Here is a 27,788-nt window from a genome sequence, read left to right on the forward strand (position 1 = left end):
TATTCAAATTCCTCCAGCTCTCTTCTGCAGATTCAGGGTAGTCAGCTTGATGTTATAAAATCTGATGATACAAAAAATGAAATCATTCTTCTCAGACCCACACAAATAAGGGTTTAGAAGTTATGAAGAAGGTGAGTCCGAGTCATGCCTGCCTGCCTGCCTGCGATGAGTACTTTCTCAAGATCTTTCTAAAGGCACAAAAGAGATTTCTTCTTGTTCTATACACATCTCAGTGCTTTGCACATCTAGCACATTTACACAGATTTCTGTAACAAAAATTTATCTTTAGCATTGTTTAAGATGGCAACAACTCAGACGAGATGTTCTTGACACACTTGCCAAGCAGAGATACCTACACCAACAGCTGACACCAACTCCTCCAGCAGGTCCCCAAACCAGCAAATTTTGACCCAAGTAATTTAGGTAAATGTCTCCCTTTTTGCCTTTATCACTTTCCTCTTGCCTCAAACTCCTGAATATACCCATAGTTCAGTGTTGCACAGGTATTCCCATTGCAATACTCTATTATACACCAGGAAAAAAAAAATCACTATTCTTTGGAGAATCTCACACTGATTGTTATTTCAGTTGACAACCTTTGCAGATCCTACTTGCTTCAGACTTTGAAATTTTTAGGTTCCCTCTTAGACATTGAATCCCATATTTATCTCTTAAAAAATCTGTTGGTGTCTGGGAGTCCTTTAAATACAAGATGATTGGCAGGGTTTGGGTAGGAAGAACCAATGCCTATATGAACAGTCACTCCTCTTAGTAGGCCTCAGTTTTGTACCCAAAAAATATATGTTTGGAGGAGTATACACCCCAGCCCACTTGTAATGCTCAGAGGGGAAAGAATGAAGTTCCCTTCTTCCTTCAAAGAAGATGATGTCCTCATTGCCAGGGAGAGGGACTCAGGGATGACACACAGGTTTCCCCCAAACTAGCCGTGGGTTACAGTTTTTAGTATTCATTTTTTCACTTCTTTTGGTAAAATTATTCCTAAGTATTTTGCTTTTGATTCTGTTGTAACTAGGATTGTTTCTTTAGTCTCGTTTTTTGACTGTTTACCTCTTCTGTACAGAAATACAATTGATTTTTGTACAGTGAGTGACCTCTCTATCACTCCATCTATTTCTGCATTCCTTCCTCATTTCTAGGAATCTGCCATACACCTTCCTGTGACTCATCCCTCTGAACACCCACTTCTGTTCTACTTAGTACATTTCCATGCTCCCTCCCATGTGGTATGGAAAACTGTGGAAAATAAGACCCATCTAATTTGACTTTCTTGGGCTCTGTTAAATATTAACAACCTTATCTCAGTGGCTTCAGAGAAGAGAATTTATTTCAGCCATGTTCCAGGCTAGACACTGTTCCTCTATCCTGTTCTTGGAAGTGATTGATTGACTGACCCTGCCTTTCCTTGGAAACACTGACATTTTGTGGATCCAATGGAATGCTTAGCACCATGGTTTCAACACACTTAGCATGAATCTTTCCACAACAGGAGAAATCCACATTCTCAAAGCTAGCCAGCAGTAATTCCCTACTCTCTAAATATGTGAGTAAGAATCTACCTTGAAAGATAAACAAAGCCAGACACTATGTAAATTGGCAACAGATTTTTTATCATTAATATACTATTATGCTTAGAATAAGACTGCAATGAAATCAAGCTCAGTTTGTCCAGAAGTAAATGGACTTTTTTTTTTTTGGTACCAGGGATTGAACCAAGGGGCATTTAACCACTGAGTCATATCCTGGTCCTTTTTATATCTTATTTAGAGTCAGGGTCTCACTGAGTTGCTAAGGGACTCACTAATGTGCTGAGACTGGCCTCAAACTTGCAATCCTCCTGCCTCAGCCTCCTGAGCCACTGAGATGACCATGCCCAACTCAGAATGTTTTTATCTTGATGAATTAGTATATCTGAGGGAAGACATTTCTATGCAGCAAAGCTATCAGGCTGTGGTATGGCTACTGTTAATTGCTTACATCGAAATGAGAGAGCAAGGAGATGACTTAAAGATAGAATGTGTTACTAAAATGGAGGCCATCTAGAGAAAGGTGGAAATTCTGGAAAATCCTCAGTCTGGCTGTGTAAAGAGTCTAAGAGCATGCTCAGGAGAAGAAACCAAGGATCTGGCCTATTTGACTTCCCAGCCTCCAGAACCATAAACTAAATAAACCTTTGTTCTTTATAAATTAGTCTAGGGATTCAATTACAGCAACAGAAAATCAACTAAGACCACTAAGATTCAGTACTAGTCCAGAAGAGGGCTTGGAGGAGCCAGAACAAGAGTTTGGTACAGGAGAGAACATTTTGTCACTCACAGGATAGTTAATGCCTACACAATTTGTATATACAAAGTAAAAGTCAAAGCACCTTAGACTTGAGGACACACTTTTCTAGTAAAGTGCCTACTCCAAACTTGTCGATGTAGACAAGGAAATTCTATATTCTGCTTTATTGCCATTCCTTCTACACTATTTGTAATACCTCTGCTCTGTCTGCCTTTAATTAATCAGCTCTTCCTCCACCAGCCTAAAAAGAAGAGAAGTCAGGAGAAGAACTGAGTGTGGGAGTGAAGCAGATGGGAGAGAGTCCAAGAACCCAAAAGTGAAGAAGAGACAGTAGTGGAGCAATAAAACCCTCTGGGGTTTCTGATCCCAGCCTCTAGTTCCTGAATCCCTAGTGGCCCCATCCTAACTCCATGTGAATGGACAAGTTAGGAGAGCAGAAGGGTTTTTTGTTTGCTTGTTTGTTTTCCAAGATGAAAATGACAGAGAGAGATGGGGTAAAGGAAATGGAAGAGTTCTGGAAAGAACTGGTAAGAATGGAAGCCAGCACCTTTTGTTGAACATAGTTGGCCCTGGTTTCCCCCTGTGCTCTCAGGCAGCCGACACTCCACTCTCATTCACCTCACTGTCAACATCTCATCCTGGTGACATCACTGCCCAAATTCTGTTTGAATAGCATGTGCAGATGTGTTTGTGCTGGAAGCTTTAGTCAAGGCTGGGGCCACCGAGCAGTGTGCAGTTGCAGCACAAGATGCACAGAGAGCTTCAAACACACACACACACACACACACACACAGAAATGAGACTCACTGTGTCCAGCATCTTCCTCTCTAGTAGGCAGATATGTGTGGTGAGGTGACTTCATGAACACGTATCCAAGTAGAAGGAATAAAACTAACTGTGTTTTTCAGACTTTTTACCAACTCAGCACATGGAAAGCAATATATTTTAAATCACCATGCATTACACATCTATATACCTTGGATCAATTCAAACAAAAGTTTCACAAAACAAAAATTAAGTGTGATATCTCTGATAGATTCTTCTACCTTATATTTGTTTTCAATTAAAAATAAATTCATCAAGCTCCTCAGGATTGATGGTGCCTTCAATTTCCAAAGAATTGAGTTTTAAAGAAATTCCATACTTAATGGCTGGACACTGCTTCCTTCCCCCCCACCTACCACAGTACTAGATAGTGCACTTGCTGAGCCAGAGCATCCTCTGCCCCAGGATGGGTTGGGGTGGGTAATGTGATATTTTCCCTTGAAACACTTTCCCACTTGAGTATCTCAGGCTTTGTTTGCAAAACAGATCCCTGTGTCCTGTGCTTAATGTCTCTGGCCTCGAAGTGACTCCTGCACTTTATGACAAATTTGCATCTCATCCATTTGTGAATTTTATTCCAAGGCCATCTAATTTCTAAGGTCCTAGAACATGGCTCTGGTATGCCTCATTTTTATTCTATTAATAGTATATTACCATCTTCTGCTGAGGTTATTTTTCTTCTTATTAATGAGATTTTTGTAATACACATCTTGTATAATATTTGCTCACCAAAAAAAGGTGACCTTCACAGTTTAGGCAAAACCCTCATGGAAAAAGCTGACCTTGGTGTTTGTCCCTGGGTGTGCAGGCTCTTTTGATAGTTATGGTTAATACCAAACTGCACACTGAGCTCTTGGAACCTTGCTTTCCTCATTTCTAAAGGAGAAATAAGACATGACACTGACTTCTGAAGACAGAATGAAATGTGTCCATACAACTCCTGACACATGGCAAGTGATCCACATGTGAGTCTTCTTTCCCTTTCTTACATCATTTGCCTCTCAGTTGGGTGTTTTCGTTATATGCAAAAATGAGTTATCTCTCTTTACGTGAATATAGATATAGAGAGTAGGTAACTCTTAGAGCTCTTGTCTGTCATGTTCCAAAAGGTTATGTATATTCCCCAGTCCTTCATTTTGTTCCCAAACTGTGTTGCAAGAGCTGTCAAGATTGACACCTTCTAAATGTGGTGTATATACACAATGAAATATTACTCAGCCATAAAGTAGAATGAAATTAGGGGCTGGGATTGTGGCTCAATGGCAGAACACTTGCCTAGCATGCATGGGGCCCTGGGTTTGATCCTCAGCACTACATAAAAATAAATGAATGGAATAAAGGTATTGTGGCCAACTACAACTAAAAAATAATTTTTTAAAAAAAATAAGAATGAAATTATGGCATTTGCCAGCAAATGGATGGAACTGAACACTATCATGCTGAGTAAAATAAGCTAGTCCAAAAAACCAAAGGCCAAGTGTTATCTCTAATTTGCAGGTGCTAATACACAATAAGGAGGCGTGAAGGAAGAATAGAAGTTCATTGGATTAAACAAAGAGAAATGAAGGGAAGGGAGAGGAGATGGGAATAGGAAAAACAATAGAATGAATTGGATATAACATTCCTATATTCATATATGAATACATAACCAGTATAACTCATATCATGTACAACCACAAAAAATGGGAAGTTATGCTCCGTGTATGTATGATACGTCAAAATGCATTCTACTGTCATGTATAACTAAAAAGAGCAAATTAAAAAAGAAAAAGACCGACCCTTTCTACTTCCTACCTCCATTCGTCCCCAGTCTACAGTAGTCTGACTTCCCCCTCCTTCACTCCATTAAACCTCCACTGGCAAGAACAACAGTCTTCTCATCGTTCCTACGGCAGCATCCTCTTGTCCTCACTGAAAGGGCCTCTTGGATGCATCTGATGTTCCATTGTAATCAGTTCTCCCTCAGGTCTCCTGATTTACCACTTACCTTTCAGAAAGTGACTGGGGATGTGGCTCAAGCAGTAGCGCACTTGCCTGGCATGTGTGGGGCGCTGGGTTCTATCCTTAGCACCACATACAAATAGAATAAAGATGTTGTGTCCACCGATAACTGAAAAATAAATATTAAAAAATTCTCTCTCTCTCTCAAAAGAAAGTGACTTTTACATTGTTGACGTGCCTTCCTCTGCTCAGTGAATGCAATGTTTCGTTGCCATGTGTTCCTAGAGTAGTGGAGGGTTACCTGAAATCAGAGCTGCCTAACAAACTGCTGTCCTATGTAGCTGGAAGTCACTGAGTACAATTTTTTCAAGGTAATTTCATGTTCCTCCAGTGGCCCAGCAATGGGAGGTCGATTGGGTCTGACCTGACTCCTTCCTGTTGTTCTGAACTATTGTGCACAGACAGCTCTGCCTGAGTCCATTTAAGTAAAGGCTTAGGGAGGAGTTGGGCAAAGAACAACCAAAACCTTATCATAATCTCAAGAGTCATCATTAGGGGGAGCTCTAGGCAAAGGGTTTAACTTTTGCCTCTGAATTGGGGGTTAACTGGGCAGAAAAAGGTGACATCCATTCTTTCTGTCAACTAGATGGTGCTGAGAAGTTTCTGAATAAAACACTTTGCTAAATAAGAAAAAAATTATTATGTAAATCCGAGTATTATACAAGTGAAGATAGGATATGGTGTTTTTTTCTGAAAATAAAAATTGAAAATCACCAAAAATGCATTTTTTTAAAATATTATCTCTTCCATAATGTCCTTATGCTGTTATTTTATAATTCTTACCATCATGTCACAACTGATCTTTCTGATCATCATTTCTCATGAAATGTCATATTTTATTTCTTTATAGTGTGTTTCGGACAATTTCCCCCTTATCTGTCTTCTAGTACATTATTTCTTTCCTCAAATGTATCTAATCAATTGTTTGTGCTGTTTAATTCATCTGTGGTTTCAAAGTTTTAAATGACTACATATATATGCACATATATGCATATATTTAAATAACTATTGAGATATAATTCACATATCATAAAATTAATCTTTTAAAGTGTACATTTCAGTGCCATTTACTATATTCACAAGGTTGTGCAATCATCACCTGCTTAGTTCCAAAATATTTCATCACCCCCAGATGGAAACCCATACCTATTAGATGAACAGTCATTTCCCAGTGCCACCAACCCTACCAAATGCTAATGCACTTTCTCTCTCTATGGATCTCAGTATTCCCAATGTTTCATATAAGTGAGTTCATACAATATGTAGTCTTTACCTAAAGAATGGGACAAAATCTTTGCATTAATCTCCAGGATCTATAAAGGATTCAAAAACCTCAATAGCAAAATAAATAAATAAATAAATAAACAACTAAATACAAATAACCCAATCAATAAATGGGCTAAGGAAATAAATAGGCACTTCACAGAAGAAGTAATACAGTCAGTCAACAAATATATGAAAAAAATGTTCAATATCACTAACACTTAGAGAAATGCAAATTAAAATTATCCTGAAATTTCATCTCACTCCAGTCAGAATGGGAATTATCAAGAACGCAAGTAATGATAAACATTGGTGAGGATGTGGGGGCGAAAGTAAACTCATATATTGCTGGTGGGACTGCAAATTAGTACAACCACTATGGAAAGAACTATGGAGATTCCTCAGAAAACTTGGAATGGAACTAACATTTGACCCAGTTATCCCACTCCTTGGCATATACCCAGAAGACTTAAAATCAGCATACTATAGTGACAGAGCCACATCAATGTTTATAACAGCTCAACTCATAGTAGCTAAGCTATGGAACCAACCTAAGTGCCCTTCAACAGATGAATGGATAAAGAAAATGTCGTACATATATACAATGGAATGTTACTCAACCATAATAAAAAATGAAATTATGACATTTGCTGGTAAATGGGTGGAACTGGAGATACAATGCTATGTAAACTAAGCCAATCCTCAAAAACGAAAGGCCACATGATCTCTCTGATATGAGGATGCTAACACACAATAAGGGGTGGGAGGGAAAAATAGAAGTTTACTGGATTAGACAAAAAAAATGAAGGGAAGAGAGGGAGGATGGGAATAGGAAAGATAGTAGAGTGAATTGCACATAACTTTCCTATGTTAATACATGAATACATAACCAGTGAAATTCTACATCATATGCAACCACAAGAATGAGAAGTTATACTCAACAAATTTATAATATGTCAAAATACATTCTACTGTTATCTATATCTAAAAAGAACAAAAATTTTAAAATATATGGCCTTTGGTCTGATTTCTTTCACATAGCATATTTTCAAGGCTTATCCTTGTAGAACATGAAGCAGTACCTCATTTCTTTTTATGACCTACTGACATTATATTGTATAGATATGTCACATATTTTTATACCTTTCTGAATGGAGAACATTTGAGTCACTTGAATTTCTAGTCTCTTGTGAACAATGCTGCTATAACCACTTGTACAAAGGTTTTTGTGCATTTCTTGTTTAACTTTGGAATACTGCACCTCAAAAGCAGAAAAACTTTTGTATTCAAAGGTAAGTGTGACTCAGGTTTGAGCTTAACTACATCTTGAGCCCTTGTCAGTGGTAATCTTCCTTTCTTCATGTTGGCTTGTGGAGTGGTTCCTCTGGTTCTTATCTAGCACAGTCTTGGTACCAGAGTCTAGTTGTACCGATGGAGCAGGACCCCACCCTATGTCCATGGGGTTGTTGATCCCTGGCTATGATGTGTAGGGTCATTCTAGGCCATTCATGTTCTCACCAATACTAGGTTTCATTGAACTTAAAACATTTTTTTAATTGTATGAGTGCATTATAGGCTGTAATTACTGTTTTAATTTGCATTTAGTTAGGCTGAGTATTTTTTCATATACCTATTCTGTGAATATCTTGTTTTAATCATTTGCCTTAAAATTTGGAAATAACAATCAAAACCTGTAAGTTCTTTATCTCATTTGACACCATAATTCCATTTCTAGAAATTCTTCCTAAAGCCATAGCAGTTGCTCTTAAATTTCCTATACAATCCTTTTCACAACATTATGTGGATTAGGGAAATAAAAGAACCAGCCATTACCAGGGGCTTTTGGTGAATCCCTGCATTTCCCCAGGATCGACTAGCATTCTCCCACAAAGAGCATGTTGAGAAGGCAGGGAAATCACCCAATTCACCCTTTCAAATGACCTATTTTCAAAGTAAGAAACCAGTGCAGTCACCATCCAACAAACAGGGCTTTCTTTTCTTTAGAATTACTACGGTTGCTGGTTTTTATTTATTGTTCACAATCAATTTTCATCCTGGTTCAATGCTCTCTCTGTTCTTGCTGTGGCTCAGTGGGTGCCCTTCAAGCCGGCTAATATGTTCCTTGGATGGTTGTCCCCACCAGCATGCACCACCTTGCAGGATTGCTGTTTCAGGGGACACAGGTCTTCTCACCTTGCAGATGTGTCCTCAAAGGCAAAGGCCTAGAACCAGGGATTGAGTCCACAGAAAGTGATCCAATGCTTGAGGAACCCCCAAGGAAGCCAAGGCTCCTCTGGAATTTGACCTCACAGCAGCAGCCTGGCTGGTTAGCTTGCTGAGCCCACCCTGCTGGCACGAAAGCAGACATTCCACCCACTCTCATGGTTTCCATGTTGACTTCTTACATGTCAAATGGCTCAGAAATGTTACTTTGACATATTATAGGAAAGTTCATTTGATGTTTTAGTGGAGGAAAAGTAGGTTTACAAAAAATATTTACAGCCAGCCCAGGCTGGAGGGACCCCAAAGGATGCATGAAGATGAAGAACTTGTTCCCCTGCCACAGTCCCAAGCAGTGCCACCCTACTGGTCCTGGGGCCCATTTTGAGAAACATTGCTGGAAGTATTTTTTTAATTGTATGCCTTTCATTTTTAAAATGCCTGGAGTGTGATATTCCAAAATTATTGGAAGCCACAAACCAATTTCCTGAATCCCTACATAAAAGATGGGCACCTGGGTAGAGAAGAGGAGGAAATACTGAATTCCCATGCTGAGAAATCCAGGTTCATTTTCAACAGGAGTTGACATCCCAGCTACCAAAAAGCCAATGAAGGCTGGGAACACAAGACTTGGGCAGTTATAAAGGCTGGATCATTAAAATAGCTGCCTTTTAAAAAAATCTTATCACAAAACTCTTATTTTAAGATCCACCATTTCTTCACCTTCATCTGGATCCTAATTTTACCTAAGATAAGGTCCAGTGTGGTAAAAACAAAGTGATGAGGAAGAGAAAGCCTAGATCAGATCATGGTGGACAACACTAAAACTGAAAAAGATATCCACTAGAACTTTCTACCCTCAATGTTATGGTTTGGGTGTGAGGTATCCCCCAAAAGCTCATATGTGAGACAATGAAAGGAAATTCAGAGGAAAAAAACCACTGGGTCACAAAAGCCTTAATCCAATCATTGAATCAATCACCTGATGGGATTAACTGAGTGGGGACTGAAGGCAGGTGGGGTGTGGTTGGAGGAGGTGGGTCACTGGAAGCTTGGCCGGGGGTATACATTTTGTATCTGGCAAGTGGAAACTCTCTCTGCCTTCTGATCATCACGTGAGCTGCTTCCCTCAGCCACACTCTTCAGCCATAATGTCCAGCCTCACCTCGAGGCCCTAGGAATAGAGCTGGCCTTCTATGGACTAAGACCTCTGAAACCGTGAGCCCTCAAATACACTTTTCCTCCTCTATGATTGTTCTGGTCGGGCCTTTCAGTCACAGCAGAGACAGAGCTGACTAAAACACCCACTAAGCCCCTGCCCGTCTGGAGGGGCAAGCCTACTCTCTGAAGTGATACCACAGACCCACCAGAGCAGAGTGCAGAGTGGAGGGGACAGAGAGCAGCTTCCCTCAGCAACTAGCTTTTCTGCACCAACAGCCGAGGGTGGGGATGGCAGCAGCAGCTAGCAGAGGCAGTAAGAATGAGGACAAGAGCTGGGCACAGTGGACGGACCCAACGTGCTGCCCACGGGAAAGACTTCCCTCATCAGCAGGGATACATTTTGCAATCACCCACTTGTTCTCAAAAGTAAGTACACTTTGATCACTGAAAACCAGGATACTAAATTAAGAAGATTCATCAATATGAATTAAGCAGCTAAAACAAGTCATTTAAATCATTGAAATAAAAAGACCCTTTGAACTCAACATATGTTAGTCAGATTTCTGTGCTGATACTAAATAGCTAATTAACTTCAAAGTAGGAAAGGTTTATTTGGCTCACAGTTTCAGAGGTTTCCATCCGTGGTAACTTGACCTTATTGCTTTGGGCCTGTGGTCACATAGTACATCAGAGTGGGAGCAATTGGTGAAAGGGGCCTGTTTACCTCTTGGCAGTCAGGAAGCAAAGAGAGAGGGAGGAAGGGGCTGGGGTTCCAAGATCCCCATAAAGTCACCCTGGAATGGCCTAACTTCCTGTGGCCTTACTTCCACTAGGCCCCACCTCCTAAGGTTCCACACACATACACCCCAATAGTACCACAGGCCAGGGACCAAGCCTTTAACACACAGATCTTTGGAGGACATTCAAGATCCAATCTGTAGCATAAGTGCTCCTTTATAAAGGTTCATGTTTGATAATGCCTAATCTTATTTCTGTTTTGTCAAGTTTCTTCATTAATGGCCAAGAAAAAACAGTTTCAAATAATTGAGATGATATCGTTTGTGTGTGCTCCTTCTCTTTATGGTGAATTTGACCACTCTATATGCTCTATTCCTGTGTCTTCCAAATTCCTATGTTTGGAGTCCCCCTGAAAGGACACTCTTACTGGTAGCTAAGTCAGCCTTAAAAGGGTGGGTTTCACAGAAGGAGAGAGTTATTATGGTTTGGATGTGAGATGTCCCCCAAAAACTCTCGTGTGAGACAATGTAAGAAGGTAGGAAGAAGAAACGATTGGGTTATGAGAACCTTAACCTAATCAATGAATTGATCCCTGAAGGGATTAACTGAGCGGTAACTGGAGGCAGGTGGGGTATGGCTGGAGGAAGTGGTTCATTAGAGCGTGGCTATGGGGTATATATTTTGTATATGGAGAGTGGATTCTCTGTCTGCCTCCTGATCATCATGTGAGGTGATTCCCTCTGCCACGCTCTTCCTCCATGATGTTCAACCTCATCTTGAACCCCAAGGAATGGAGTCTGCTGTCTATGGATTGAGACCTCTAAAACCGTGAACCCCCAAATAAACTTTCCCTCCTCTACATTTGTTCTGGTGGGTCTTTTAGTCACAATGTCGAAAAAGCTGACTAAAACAAGAGTAGAATAGTGTCACCAGATGCTAGGGAGAGGAGGGAGAAGGGATTGGATAGAGGAAGTTGGATATCAAGTACCAAATTACAGTTCAACAGAAGGAATAAGTTCTTGGGTTCTGTGGTACAGTAGGGTGACTACAGTTTAACACAACTTATTATATACCTTATAAAGAACTAGAAGAGAGGAGTTCAAAGCTTCTTAACACAAAGAGATGGTAAGTGTTTAAGGGAATGTAAGTGCTAATCACCCTTGTTTGATCATTACACATTGTATACAAATTATCACGCTGGACCCCTGAATATATACAATTACTATGTATCAGTTAAAAATAAAGAAATAAAAGACCAATATGACACACAGCCAAGTGGGAAGGTGGAGGTGAGCCTTCAGGACACCAAGCCCCAGCCTAGTCTCTGGGCGCTTCCCCCTAACCATGCTGCCAGGGGCTAAGAGGCTCCTGACCTCTCAGGAAAGAGCTCTGCAAGCTGAGCCCATGGTGGCCAACCTGCTCCACCCAGAGCCAGGTGGGCAAGCCCTGAGTGTGTAAGGGTGTCATCATTCTGAAAGACCCTCAGGATGCCATTATCCAGTGTCCACCACATGACCACATCCTCATTCCTCAGGGACCAGGAAGGAGCATCGCCTCCAGCCTGCCTGTTCTAAGGGAATCGGCCTCATTGTGGGGTAGGTGCTGCCGAGCCCCAACTGTGCTGGAAGAAGGCAGCATATGTGGAGGGCCTGAGGCCACAAAGCCCCACTCTGGCCCAGGCCTGGCACTGGAAACACAGTGACTCTGCTCTGGTACCCCTGTTTCAGTGAAGGGGAGCAAAAGTACAGTAAATTACCTAAACACAAAACACGACAACTTCAGGGCCTTCATTAGCGTCTCTCGCAGCACGACTTACATTAGATTTTACAAGTTAGGCCGACTGTTATGTGAAAAAATTCTATACTAGTCAATGGGTTAAAGAATTTGGTGACAATCTAAGGTAAAACAAGAAGAGCTGGCTCTCGTAAACACACAATGGGAGACCCACACAAGACGTTGACATGCTGTCAGGGACAGATGCTGCTTTGCTGGGTCCCTGAGAGACCGTGGTCACTTGCCTTACTAGCTATACAAATACGAATCTGAAAATGTGTATGGACAGATCTGTTTACCACTGTTTAGGAATAAAAGCCCACAGATGAATCGAAGTCTCCTCTTCAGAGCTGAGCAGGGCTGTTTGTTTCATTCTTCTCCCAGGCTCTGAAGATGCACAGAAACATCTGCCCAGCTCTGTGTGAGCACTGGGACCCTCGTGGTCCTCATTCTACTCCCGAGAAACAGAGCAGCAAGAGAGATGGCAAGGCACAAGCAACAGGCACCAGCTTGTCCTACTAGGCCCCAGGCTACCTCTGGAGATGGGGTCCCTGTATGCAGCTTCAACTTCTGATGGCACCCGCACCCTGGGACTCAATAGCTGGGGACCCAAGTATCACACCACAGCATGAATCTAAACACCAAACTCTGGACTTCAGGCTGATCAAATCTTTGGGGAATGACAAACATTAAAAATATGCCTGATTGTGGAAGTTTCTGATTTATTCCAAGCAAAATGTGAGATTGCCACTAAGAATCATCTCAAAACACTGGCTCTCTGGTCATTCCCTCTGCAGTCAGTACATCAAGATGGAGGCAGACACATGCTGGCCAGCAAGGTTCCCTAAAGCCAGGGCAGCTAGATCCTTCACTTCTGAGGCCTCCTTCCCAGCCTCTTCCTCGGCCTTCTCCTTCTCTTTCACCTTCCTCCTCTTTCCCCAGGGCCCACACCATCTGGACCACCTGGTTGATGGAGAGATGCACATCTTCTTCGTCACATGGGAAAAGAGGAAGAGGCTTTGTTCCACAACACCTGCTGCCCCTTCACAGCACTGCAGAGGTGGGAACACAGCCCTTCCTCCTGGCTCCAGGCTGGAGCAGCCTTCCTTGCAGGTGCCTTGTATTTTGAGAAAATAGGTCAAGAGATGGGTAATCCCCTCCCTTGGTGAACAGTGTTCCAGGCGAGAGTGAATGCTCAGGGCCACAGGTCTTCAGTGCCAGCACTGAGCCTGGGACAGAGCACTGCAGGTGCGTGGGCTCTGAAATGGGATGGGCTGTCAGGCTCAGGGCAAGGCCTCTCTCGCCTGGCTCCAAAGGAGATAGCAGGGCAGTTCCTAAAGACAAGAAGCACTTGTGCTCGTTATGCCAGGAAATTCTGTGTTCAGCCTGGTCCTATCACTTTTCGGTGGTGTTTTAATTCTTAATTCTTTTAAATTCTTCTATATAATTCTATATAAATTATAACTCCATGGTATTAAATGGATGTTCTTTAAAAGAACAATTTGCAAAATAAATAAATAAATAAAGGAATTGGTAAAAAGAATAACAATAGACCTGGGTCCTATTTATTAGCAAATCATGACTGTTGTTGAAAATGGTAATTAAGGTAGGTAAAGGATTTCCCAAAAACCCTCACTTGGAAGCTTACAGTGATAGAGCAACTTAACTGCCCACAGAAGCAATTACATTCATTTTATCACTATAATTTGGATGGTTTAGCTTCAAAGTTGTTATCCTCTCTAACAAGATTTTCACTGAGCTGGAGGCATATGCAAAGCCTTGATATCTGCATTCCAGGAGCTCATATGATTGAATTGAAGAGATGCCTATAATTATAACATAGTTGTATATATTAAGATAACATACCGTAGAGCCGTGAATGTAACTCAGTAGTAGAGCACTAGCTTAGCATGTATGAGGTCCTGAGTTTGATCCCCAGCCCCAGACAAAAACAAAACAATTAAAATAGTACTCCATAAATGACAAGGGTCCTTGCTAACATGTCCCTTGACTAATTCACATAGAAATATTTGCTTGGCCATAGGTTTTTCAACGTATCAAGTTAAGACTACAGAGAAAACAATCTGTTATTTTATTTTTTTTTAATGGAATTTGACAGTAACATATCTTTTGGTCTAGTAAATTTACTGCTAAGAATGACTATCGAGGGTAGAATTAAAGATATAAATAAAAATGTTCACAAATATATTCCTAATAGCAAAATATTTAAAACGTTATTATGTTGGGGGAAGGTTAAAGAAATCAAAATATAAATTCATGCATTTTTGAGAGGTCATTCTTAACATATCAAAGTTTTCAAAATGTTACAGTATTAATTATGGTTATAACAGAATCTAGGAGAGAAAAGAAAGTTTGGAGAACAACAGTGGAATATACACTGGAATCCAAAACAAAAAGTTGATGGAAGAAAAGGCTTGGGAGAGATTTGAACAGGCAGTGTCAAGGAACTTAAACTAGTTGCTTATGTATATTTAGATCATTACTATATTAGCTGTTAGGACTGCATAACAAAATACCACAGACTGGGTGGATAAAACAACACACATTGTTTGTCACCATTCTGGAGGCTGGAAGCCCAACATTAAGGTTTCAGTAGGGTTGGTATCTCCTGAGGCCTTTCTCCTTGACTTTAGATGGCCATCTTTTCTCCACGTCCTCAGATGGTCTTTCCTCTGCACTCAGGCCTCCATAAGCCTCTATCAGTCCAGATTCCTCTCCTTATAAGGAGGCCATTCCATTTGAATTAGGGCCTGACCTAAAGCCTCATTTTAACTTTTTTTTAAATACTTAAATTTTTATTATTGTTTTTTTGTTGACACATAAGTTTTTTTTTAATGTTTATTTATTTATCTTACGTGGTTCTGAGGATCGAACCCAGTGCCTCCTACGTGCTAGGCGAGCACTCTACTGCTGAGCCACAGCTTCAGCCTCCAGCCTCATTGTAACTTAATCACTACTTAATCACTCCAAATACAGTTGCATTCTGGAGTTCTGGGGTGTAGGACTTAGACATGCTCATTTGCTGGGGGAAACACAATTCAGCCCACAGTAGTCACTTTTAATGATTCCTCTTCTTGGAGATGGTCGTGTGTAACTAAGTGGTACAGCACTTGCCTAGCATGTGCAAGGCCCTGGGTTTGACCCCCAGCACTGCGCTTGTGCACACACACACACACACACACACACACACACACACAAATCCTCTTCTTTAAGTCTCTTTCTCAGTTTTATTCAAAATTCAAAACTCTCAAAATAATGAATCTGGTTTCTAAAGCTTTGGTCAAAGGACCACTCCTGGGTTTGCTAGCTTTGAAAATGTTATGTGTACAGGTATCAGAGAAGAGGGAAGGTGTAGCCAGGTCATCCAAAGAAATATTTATTGCACTCTATTTCTTAAATGTTCAGTAGTATCACAAGCATATTCAGACACCTTTATTCCCAGAAATCCAAAGTTTCTCTATCTACTGTTATCCCCGTGTTCCATGCACAACCACAAGTGAAAGTTGTGCCAAGTCACCGAATGCAGTGGCCAAACTATGAGGCCACACCCCTGGATTTCCTCTGTTGTTGTTGATTCAGGATCTCCAGATAACATCCTTCTATCAGTCCTGTTGGTCTTAACTGACATTCTGTTGCCTGAAGACTAAATGCTAAGTCTGTTTTCACCAACATGAAATAGCAGAAGGGAGGAAATAGAAAGATGAAAATTAAATTTCTTTTTTAAATGCAGAAAAGTTAATTATTGTTAATATTCAATGACTTCAATAGAAAATTATTATTCACATGTGAAGTCTTTGATCAGTAATTGACTCTGTGGCACTAGATGCATTGTAGTTTTTCTTTTTACCAATTCATTCCATGTTTCCTTGCCTCCAGGTGGCATTTAGATGTGTGTGATTCTTTGCTAATTTGAGGGAAAAAAAAAACCTATATTTCTGAGGGAATTGAGTTCCTGTTCATCCTTTCCATTTAAATGAATGTTAATCTTTCATTAAGTTACCACTGAGAATACAACCATGCAAAAAGGAATACCTAAATTACAGACTCCCCAAGTCTGACCCTAAGACCATCTGGTCCTTATCATATAGGATACATTCCATCTCTTTGGAAAGCAAATCAATCACCCTAGGCAATGCTGCAAACTCATTTCCCATTTAGATCCACTGGTGGCCACCAATGTCAATTTTAAACCTAATGGGACCAAACTTTGTCATTCTGTTGCAAGCCCCCTCATCTAGCTGCTCCAACCCTCTAAATATGCAGGATCCAGAAGGGTGGAGTAGGCAGGAAATATCTTGAGGGACAATCCTTAGGAATCATGTGAGGCATTCCACCTTTATCTCTTGGCCCCTGGATCTGTTTGTTTTGACTATGACTGAGATGACACCATACTGGATTTCAAACTGGGCAAGAGAGATCTGCAGCCCAGCTGGTGCTATATTGAGTTTCCCCAAAACAATTGCACAGTTCTGTAAGGCCAAGTATTCATGGATGATGTGTTGTTGTTTAAGATTCATTAGTCTCTCCAGCATCAAACACTGCCTCCCTTTCATTGTGTTGGAAATTCTACATTTAGAAGCAATGTGTTGAACACTATAGGTATAAAATGCATGACTAACTAATGTAACCAAAGAATTATTTTTAAAGTTTATTTTGGGATACGGATGCAATCCGTGGTAAAGCATGTAGAAGGCCCTGGGTTCAATCTCCAGCATTACAAAATAATATATTTTGTTTATTTATTTAAGTTTAAACATCCTCGTACACCTAGTGCCATATTGAATGCTGAAGAATTATTTAATTATTGCCTAAAAATCATTTACATTCTTTGAGAGGCAAATGAAAAAGGTGGGGTGACTCTTTGGAATATTCCCAGTGGAAACATTTCTCTTTTCCAGTACTTTAAGATATATATATATATATATATATATATATATATATATATATATATATATTCCTCAGAGGGACTATCACACTGCAGCTGTTCACCCCCAGATGCTGTTGGCATTTGGTACAGACCTTGTTTGAGTGTCTCCACCTTCTATCAGTTGTTCACATGCAACTCACCATGAACCCTAAGTACAGAGGGGAAGAAATCTCTTCTTGCTACACATACTAAGGAGAGGGCAGCCTCAGGTGTATCTTTTTTGTGTTTTCATGGCCTCCTGGGCCAGGCCCCCCCAAATATCACTCCCACCTGAGAAGAAGCGTACACTTACAAACGGATCAGTCAAATAACACATAATTTCTGGAAAGTAGTTCTGATTACATGGTAGCCTTTAGGAATACTTCAATGAAGTGGTAAGCCAATATGAATGGGGATTCAGGGTCCGGTAGAGTTAAAATGAGCAGAAGCTTAGCTAAAGTAGAAAAAGAGGTCTGCTAAACTGGAGGCCTGTCAAGCTTGCTGTATTATCACTTAGCTTCTCCTCTGTCACAATACCTCAGATACCATTTGGATCTGTTGAGTCATGAGGGGAGGGCTGATTACACTGTGTTCTGGGCTGGTTGGAAAGCCACATTTCCCTGGGTCCCACTGAAGGTAACATTTGGTTACCACATAAATGCGTCAGAGAAAGATACCCAAATATGGCATATATTCTCTCCAAAATCAATAAGCCCCATCTTTCTCTTGGTGGTAGTGGACACAAAAAGTAATATTTTCTCCATTTTGTCCACACATTCCTCAGATCTCTGTTCCATAATGGATTTCTCTCAGGTGGCAGGTTCTGTATTTTTGCTTCCCAATTCTGTCATGCACATATCTCAATAGCTATCAGCATTGAGTTTTGTCAACACAAGATCACCAACACGGTGAAAAGGCAGCAGGGTTGTCCTAAATCCTATGCCCTGTATTCTGTGTCCAGTATGATTATACACTATATTTGGGCTCACAGCTAAAGAGTTGACCTGTTTTCGGGGCAATGTATCATGATGTTTCTGGTAGATCTGAGTGGAAAGGAACAGAGAGAAATTATGAGTTTAAAAAAAAAAAAACAACAGGGCTGGGGCTATAGCTCAGTATATAGAGCACTTGCCTACCAAGTGTGAGGCACTGGGTTTGGTCCTCAGCACAGTATAAAATAAACAAAGGCATTCTGTCCATACACAACTACAAAAAAAAAAAAAAAAAAAAAGCAGTATTCCAGGTATCAGGGGGAGTATTTATCTGACCTGATGATGAAACCAAATCTGGAAAGTTAGTCTCTATTGCTGCCTCATTAAGTTTTCAAATACCAAGGGTGGGAATATAGCTTGGTGGTAGGCTGCTTGCACAGAATACGCAAAGCCTTGGGTTGGAGCCCCAATACACTATATACTCCTACTCTGTGAGAAGGAGAATTGTGGAGATGTGACTGGAATCTGCACCATTGCCTTGTTCAAATACTCTGTACTGACAAGAATATCTAGAATTCCTTTAAGGTGATATTTTGTTTCTGATTTGCAATTTCTTTTTTTAAAAAAAGAGAAGAGAGAGAGATTTTTTTAATATTTATTTTTCAGTTTTCGGTGGACACAACATCCTTTATTTTATTTTATGTGGTGCTGAGGATCGAACCCAGTGCCCCGCGCATGCCAGGTGAGCGCGTTACCACTTGAGCCACATCTCCAGCTCCTCTGATTTGCAATTTCTAAGGAAAGAGAATTTTCAACAACACCCACCTGTCCTATATGATCAAGAGTCTCTTCCTCTATGAATTGGGTAGACAGTGAGGGGACTCAGATATTATTGAAGAAAATGAAATTTATTTTTATTCAACCTGGAATTAAAAGACATATCCAGATTTTGGTCTGGAGTACACTGCTCAGAATCCCATTTATCTGAGAGCTATGACATTTACTCTTAAGTAATTGGCATATCTATAAGTCTCTGAATTTGTGCTTATGTTCACATCCCAGCAAACCTTGGCAAATAGCCTTTATGTCTTCTGAGGAAAGTGAAGAAAAAGATTCTGGACTATATTGCTGTCCCAGGCAGCTCCTATAGGTATTTTCCACCCATACTCTGTCCAGGGAGTGGCTTATGTGGATAATAGCCACATATCTCTGGGCCTCGGTGGGAATCAATCCTAGGGAGCATTAGCCAGAGACTGAAGGGCAGTGGGGAAATTAGGTCAGAGTAATCAACGTCTCCCTCTGTCCTTTTTGAGGAATAGCTACAGAATTGAAGCCTCCTTCTGTTGGGTGTTTCAGTATATCACAAGGATGTAATAATGCACTCCATTCTGCCAAACACAGGTGTTCAGAGCAATCACTGTATGGAGTCATTCATGTATGCAGATAATTCTAGCTGACACAGAATTTTAATATATGCCATAAGAGGTTGATGTTCCAGGAGCTGATAAATGCAACTGTTTCATGTAAGTATCACTACACTGTGTTGATCATGCACCTTTGGCTGTTAAAGACAGTTTCATCACGTTACTATGTTGCATCGTTCACATGCCTCTATGAGCTTAACACTGTCAACACATCACTGTGGAAATTACTATGAGCTCTACATATTGTCACTATAGTACTTTACACACTTGTTTTTATACTCACCCACTTGCACATTTTGATCTGTAAAACAACGTTTTATCATGTCAAAAAAGAAGGTACTACACGTACTGCACAGTGATAAACATGGCCTTTTACATATCTTACTGAATCACTCATGCATTTACTGTTAAACACAGAATTTTAAGATAGGTCACTGGAGAAATCAGATACTCCACCACAACCCACTGAAGACTGTTTCTCCCAGATATAAATAGACTGAATGATTGACACACCTGCTTTAATAAACAGACTTTTTGTATACAAAAGAAATTGATACATGCACTGTACTGCAAAACACAGTTTTCCACACAGTTATCATGATAATGATTCATTCATGCATCTAAGTCTCTTTATCACACTTCAACATGACTCAATGGAGAAAATAATTCAGGGAGCCCAAGAGTGTGTCACACAACTGTCATTAAATAGATTTGTGCATCCTGATCCTGAAGAATGGCAGCTCCATGGTGATTCTACACTGAGTATCCATGATCTAGCACACTTAAGAATACAGGTGGTAGATGAAGAAGGGGACCAATAACATCAAGAAGAAAAAAGACTTCAGAGGGTAGTTTGCAACCTGTCCCAACTGTAAAGGTGGAGGTGGGAGAGGTACCAATCTTGGGAAATAGAAGTGACACATTTGTCATACACCAGGATGTGGCAAAGTCTATGGGAAGACATCACATCTGAGAGTGCATCTGCATTGGCATTCTGGAGAGTGTCCTTCTATTTGGAATTGGATGCTCTGTGGCAAAAGATTTACTTGATGAAATGAATTATAGAGGCACAGAAGGACACATACAGGTAAGAAGAAATTTGTTGGTCCAGAATGTTCAAAGTGCTTTATGAGAAATGATCACCTTGCCAAACATATCAGAACACATCAAAACAAAAAAATCGTTCATTTTAGTAGTACAGTGCTAGCATCTGTGGAAGCTGGACAAGATGACACTGTGATAATTCAGGAAGAACAACACTTTCCTTACAAATATTCAACAAGATTATGTTTCAGGGACAGGAACTGTTAATACTTCTGCCACCAGTAATCAGGATATCCTTTCCAACACTGAAATACCTTTACAGCTTGTGACAGTTTCTAGAAATGAGACAATGGAGTAAATATTATACAAATACTTCTCATTGTGGTTATTTTTATACAGTAGTGAGAAGAAAATTGTTCCTAAGTTCTTAGATATCTTTTTATTGGTGTGCAAAATTTTTGGATTGACAGTAACTTGGTTATACATGACACTGAAATGACTTATTTTGTATGATATTCCATAATATATCAAAAATGGTACAATTGCATAGGTTTTGTAGATATGTTTGGAATCTAGAAGAAATGAAATTTTACTAAATTATATAAAGATAAAATTAAATTTAACAATGTGAATGGAGTTCTATCCAAATGCATCAATACTGTGTGACTTAGTGTAAAAATTAGAAAATATTGGTATTTATTTATTATAAGATAAAAAATATTGTGGGTGAAAGAAATCATGTTATGATAAAAATTTTTGTAATTTTCTTGATGACTATAATTTTTATTATGTATAACTGACAAGTTTTCAAGCAAATGTTATATAGTGTAGACTTTCCTTAAGTTTATCAATTTGTTATTTTGAAGCTAATTATTTTAATTAGATTAATTATGTACAATATTTTAAGTATTACTCTTGTAAGATTTTGAAAACTACATTTTAACATGGAATACCTTTTAAATCCTGTTGAAGAGCCATGTTTAAGATCTCATTTGCCAAAATAGTGTCTTGTTAAAATTCTTTGTATAACAAAGTTGGGTGATATAACCAATGTTTTAAAAAGTTTAAAATGTATAGGTTGAGGCATTTGAGTGGTAAGAAAATGTTAATAGTGAATTATCCCTTTTCTTGAATATTGGAGGACAAAAAAATATGATATGGTATATTGTGTCTTAGCAGTGATTTTTATCCAATCTTGTTTAGGGTTACAGATTAGGATTTTAGAGTTAGGGCTAGTGCATTAGGTTTTTAGAGTTAAAATTAGGGTTTGGGTTTGGAATCAGATTGGAGTTAAGAATTGGATTTGGGTTTGGGGTGAGGGTTAGTAGAGTCAGGATTAAGGGTTCAGTCAGGGTCTGAGAGAGGGCTAAGAGTCAAGGTAAGGTCAGTGATGAGGAATTAGGCTTAGTTTCAGGGGAAGGGTCAGAGGTCAAGGTATCTAAGTACTTCACATAAGAGGAGTCACACTGTTTTTGTCTTTTTGTGACTGATTTATTTTGCTCAGCACAATGTCCTCAAGACTCATCTGTTCATGTTCTGTTTTCCTAGTGTCTCAAAAATGTCCGTTTACAGTCGTTGGTTGGTTTGTTCTCATCAGAATTCTAACTAGTTCCATGAAGTGCATGGGGTGGATAATGCCTTTTAATTCTGCTTTCATCTGCACAGACTCCCCTCCCCCATACCCTTTGTCTTCATGTCCTCTCATAAAGAAATCAGGACATTTGGACATAGAACTTCTAAAATTCTATGTTGGGTCAATTTCATCCTCATCCTGTTGAAAATACTGTCTGGCCATAGTTCTTCCTGCAGTTGGTGGTTAAATCTAAAAGTTTTATTAGATTCAGGTTCAACTTCTAAGCTAGGATACCTCATACCGAGTGTTGGATTCTGATTGCACCACCTCTGTAGGCACATCTTGTTCCCATTTTTAGTGATGACTGCTCAGTATTTTAGGTGGTATTGCCCTTCTGTCTAGTTTACTAGCTCCTCAACAAGCCTTTGTTTATCAGGAAATACAGATGGAAATTTTGGATACAACAAGACCAATACTGATCATTATAAATATAAATTTTATTCCCCAGGGACAATTTAAGTTTGAAGACATGTGGCTGAATATGTGGTTTATCCTACTCTGTGGAATAGGAATGATAGGAAACATTATGCCAAAGCCAAAAAACACAACAATATCAATTCTACTGTATTGACTTGCTGCAGAAGCTCCTCCCTGTCCCTTGATCATTGCCACACTTCCAACATGCAACAGTCACTATTCCTTAATGAACAGGATTGCAGGTTTATTCTTATTACCAATTCCTCTACTGTTCTTAGGCAGATTCCATTTTTAAAATGCACTGATTTTTTTTAATTTTGAAAAATCTAATACGCTTTATTTTTTTAAGAGAAGTTTTAGGTCACAGCAAAATGGAGTGGAAAACACAGTCTTCTCAAGTATCATAATTCCATGCCAGAGAACACATTTGTAGAATAAATTAACCAATATTGACATATCATATTCAACTAAAATCCTTAGTTACATTAAGATTCACTCTTTGTGTTATTCGGATTATGGATTCTGACAAATATACAATGACATGCATTATCATTATGGTAGCACGGCCCCAAAAGCCCTCTATGCCCCACCTACTCATTTCTCTCTTTCCCCATCCTCTGGCAGTCACTCATATTTTTATTGTCTTCATGATTTTGCCTTTTCCCAAATGTATTTTGTATTCAGAATATTGTATGCAGAATCAGACAGCATGTAAACTTTTTTGTTTGGATTCTTTCACTTAACAATATGCATTTTAGATTCCTCCATGAAAAATACACCAATTCAATACTCTGGAGCTATAATTTATTATCCTGAACACTAAAGGTCTGTAAGAATTAAAACATCAACCAAAAGGGATAGGACCAGGCTGAACACAGAATTTCCTTGGCATAAAGAACACAAGTGCTTCTTGTCTTTAGGAACTGCCTTGCTATCTCCTTTGGAGCCAGGCAAGAGAGGCCTTGCCCTGAGCCTGACCATGCATCTCATTTCACAGCCCAAGCACCTGCAGTGCTCTGTCCCAGGCTCAGTGCTGGCACCGAAGATCTGTGGCCCTGAGTATTCACTCTCGCCTGGAACACTTCACCAAGGGAGGAGATTACCACATCTCTTGACCTATTTTCTCAAAATATGAGGAATCTGCATAGGAAGGCCCTGGGCCCATGTCCCAGTAGACATTCTTCCAGCTAAAGGAAGGACTTGAGAGAGGAAATAAGGAAAGAACAAATTTAATCTACCCACCAAATCCTTACACTTGGATAGTCTCAATGCAATAGGCTCTGGCCTAATTAAAATATTAATATTTGAGCATTCATTTTCTTGCTTCTTTTCATGTTCCAGTTCTGAGTCCAAGTTATTTCACATGACAGTGGTGTTCACCACAATTGCACAAGGCATCTGAGAAACATTTTGCAATACTGAATGATGTACACTATTCTTAAATTTATAGGTATGTAGGCTAGATGTAAGAAGCATAAGTACTGTCAGTAGAGCATAAGTTAAATGCAAATTTGGATTATAACATAATTGATTAGTGAGTCGCTGAAATGAAGGCCAAAAAGTAACATAATGTGTGTGCATTCATTTTATTAAACATCCTTAAATCACCAGCTCATCATCAGAACACCCAGACATGTGTAATTATAATCACACTCAATGATCTCGACATTTTGCCAATTTTTATCTTTGGAGAAATAGAGCTTTAAACTCATTTTAAAAGCTTATATTACAAAGGTGCATTTGCCAAGATTCATAGAATTATTTTTTTCTTTTGGTACTAAGGATTTTTAATTTTATTTTTAGACAAGATCTCACTAAGTTGCTTCAGGTCTTGCTAAATTGCTGAGGTTGGTCTCAAATTTGCCTCCTTCTTCCTCAGCCTCAGTCCCTAGGATTATAGGCATGTCCCATACATAGCACAGAATGTTCTATGGCACAATTTATTTACTTGACTTGTAACCTAAATGCCTCCTTAACATTCTTGTCACAGGCCCTGCAAATGTTAAGAAAGCCCATCAGAACTGCTTTCATATTTGATTTTAAATGCCAAGGACCTCCATATTTTTAAAGTCCTTATTGTTTATTACTTTTATCCCTAGGATCTTCAAACCTTTAAGGTCAAAATCTGTTAACCCTGTTTTCTCCCTTTAAGGCATATGTGACTTTTCACTTTATTTTCAAGTGAATGCTTTCACTGTTTTGGATTTAGGAAGCTTTTGTCTTCAAAATATTCAACAACGCAGTGAGGAAGTCAAATGACTGGGGCATGAGACTTTTAATGATGAGGTTTTTTTTTTTTTTTTCCCAGAGAAAGGCAACTATATTTGAGGAAATTCCTTAGTACAAACATTTCCCAGGATCTGTTCAGTACCAATTTTATTATACAATTTTTCCTAATAAAATTTCAAATGACCTGAAAAGGACAGGAATATAAACATCTGTTTCCATTCTCTACTTACATGTAGGACAAAAAAAGAGGTGGAGAGAGATGACATGCCCAAACCACACACTGGTTCAGGAGACATCAGGTAGAACTATGAATCCTTGTCTATAAAGCTACATGTAGAATTGTTTGTTATTGTTTTCTGATCTTAAGGGAAACTCTATAGAAAAAAAGGAAGACGTTTTTGGAAAAAGGGAGCTACTTGCAAGTGCTTTTAAGATGAAAGAAGCAAGTTGTTTAGAATGTTTACAACATTCCTATCATTATCGTGATCATCAGGATCAGAATTACTCAGTCAAAGGGGGCCCTTCATCAGTATCAACAAGGTCAACATGAAAAGGCAAAGTATAGGGAAGTTGACGCACCCAAACAAATGAGGTTCAGAAATTTCAAATCATACTTCAATGTGTCACTTTAATATCTTGGGTTCTTTTGCCTCCAATCTAAGTAACCCAGGGCCTTGTGCTTTTAAACATGTGTTTTATCACTGAGCTACACCCCAGACCCCCACAAAAAATGTTTGTGTATTCACATCAGAGTACACTGGAAAATAATATGTGCTTAAATTTTTTCCCAAACTGCTTCTAGTTCTATAACATAGCCCCATCTGCCTCAACATAAAACTTAGAAGACTTGATCTGTTGTGTTTTTTAAAGAATATATTTACAATACCAGTGGTTTTGTTTATAGCTATCCATCTCATCTCACTCCTGCCTTAAATAAAAAAAAAATACCCACTGTTCAACTTTAAGATTTCTATAAAGCTACAATCATCAAGGTGAATTGGTATTAGAAAAGAGATAGATTTATAGATCCATGGAACACAAGGGTCTATCACAGACAAATCTATTTATTTTAAATTGTGGGTCAAATACATATAACATAAAACTCAATGTTTTAAACTATTTTTAAGTTTACAGTATAGAACTGTTAAATATATTCACATTGTTGTATAACCTTTAGAACTTTTTATCTTGCAAAATAAACTCTATATCCAGTAATCAAAACTCCCCATTTCCCCTCCCCAACCCCTAGCAACAGCTTTCTACTTTTTGTCTCTGAATATGACTACTCTAGGTGCCTCATGTAAGTGGAATCATACAGCACTGTTTCTTTTTCTTTCTTTCCCTCCTTTCCTCCTTCCCTCCCTTCCTTCCTTTCTTTCTTTCTGGTACTGGGGATTGAACCAAGAGGTGTTCTACCACTGAGCCACATCCCCCTTTTCATTTTTTTTTTTAATTTTGAGACAGGTTCTCATCAAGTTGCTTAGGACCTCGCTAAGTTGCTGAGACTGGTGTCGAACTTGCAATCCTCCTGTCTCAGCCTCCCGAGTTGCTGGGATTTCAGGCATGCACCACCACACCAGGCCAGTACTTATGTTTCTGACAGGCTATTTTCCTTTAGTTTAGTGTGTCCTCAAGGTTCATCCCTGTTGTAGCATGTGTCAAAATCTCCTTTTTGGGGTAGAACAGTATGTATGCACCACATTTTATCTATTCATCCACTGATGGACTCTTGCATTGCTTCCAGATTTGGCTACTGTGAATAACACTGTCATGAAGATGGGTATGTCTGTTCAGTTCCCTGATTTCAATTATTCTGGTTATTTTCCCAGAAGCGGAGTTGTTGGGTAATAGGATTATTCCATTTTTAATCATTTTTTGAAACCACTCTTTTCACCAGTAGGTACACTATTTTACCTTCCCACCAACAATATATACTGTTCCAATTTCTCTCCTCATCAACATGCATTATTTTCTGTTTTTTTATAAATAGTAGCATCCTGATGGGGATTATGTAATGACCAATTGATTGTTTTGACAAAAGAGCAAAAGCAATTCAAGGAAGAAAGAACAGTCTTTCTAAAAATACTGATGGAACAATTAGACATCCTACAGAAAAGTGAGTGAGCCTTGATCTAAATTGTGATGGCCTCATGGATTCATATTTTTTTAAAGTTAATTTTACTGTGGGTTAACAAAAATAAAATTAAAATACATAAAATAATATAACAATAAGTCCATCACATGTTAACATAAATAACATAGTTTTTTGAAAATTAACTATATATCCAAAAGAAAAAATTATAGGGAGAAGAGTAGCTTTATTTTAAAAATTTGCAAAGTATTTTAAAATTTTGCAAAGCTCTTCAACATCTGCCTAAAGAGAGGGCTTTGAGTTCTCATATCTATTTCTGCTTTTGACTGGTTTTGACTTATGTCACATAGCCTGGGAAAGCTCTACTACATACTCATGAGACAATGAGAGTGAATTGGGTAAGCCATTCTTTGCATTAAGAAAACTTTTGACTTCATGGACCCCTCCTAAAAAATAGGATTGGGGGTTCTTGGACCACACATTGAGGACCAATATCCTATGTTATAACTCTACACTAGAGGAAATGCTTTTCTTCTTATTGTTGGTTCAGGAAAAACACTTTATCCTCCACAGAAATAAAAGCATTTAAAATATTTATTGTTGGAATTATGCTAGACAGTCATCATTTAAGTCAAACTCATATACATTGTAGTTAAGTGGTCATTTCATTTATACTTTGCAGCAATGACCAGTCTTAGAAACATGTCCAAAAAATATTGTTTTCATCCTATAAAAGTAGGAATAGTCGGTGGTGCTTGGAACATGCCTGTGATCCCAGAGGTTTAGGAGGCTGAGGTAGGAAGAT

At 39.1% G+C, this 27,788-nt stretch overlaps 1 long non-coding RNA gene across 1 annotated transcript in view; it reads right to left on the minus strand.

Moving 5' to 3' along the window:
- Positions 1-40: 40 nt before the first annotated feature.
- Positions 41-27,788, minus strand: part of LOC144250013 (uncharacterized) — a 50,570-nt gene continuing 22,822 nt past the window's right edge. The window contains exon 3 of the long non-coding RNA XR_013342382.1: positions 41-61. This is a non-coding gene — a long non-coding RNA (uncharacterized LOC144250013). The remainder of the gene's footprint in view (positions 62-27,788) is intronic.

This window comes from Urocitellus parryii, chromosome 13 (genome assembly GCF_045843805.1).
Source record: "Urocitellus parryii isolate mUroPar1 chromosome 13, mUroPar1.hap1, whole genome shotgun sequence".
In the NCBI taxonomy this organism is placed as follows: domain Eukaryota; kingdom Metazoa; phylum Chordata; class Mammalia; order Rodentia; family Sciuridae; genus Urocitellus; species Urocitellus parryii.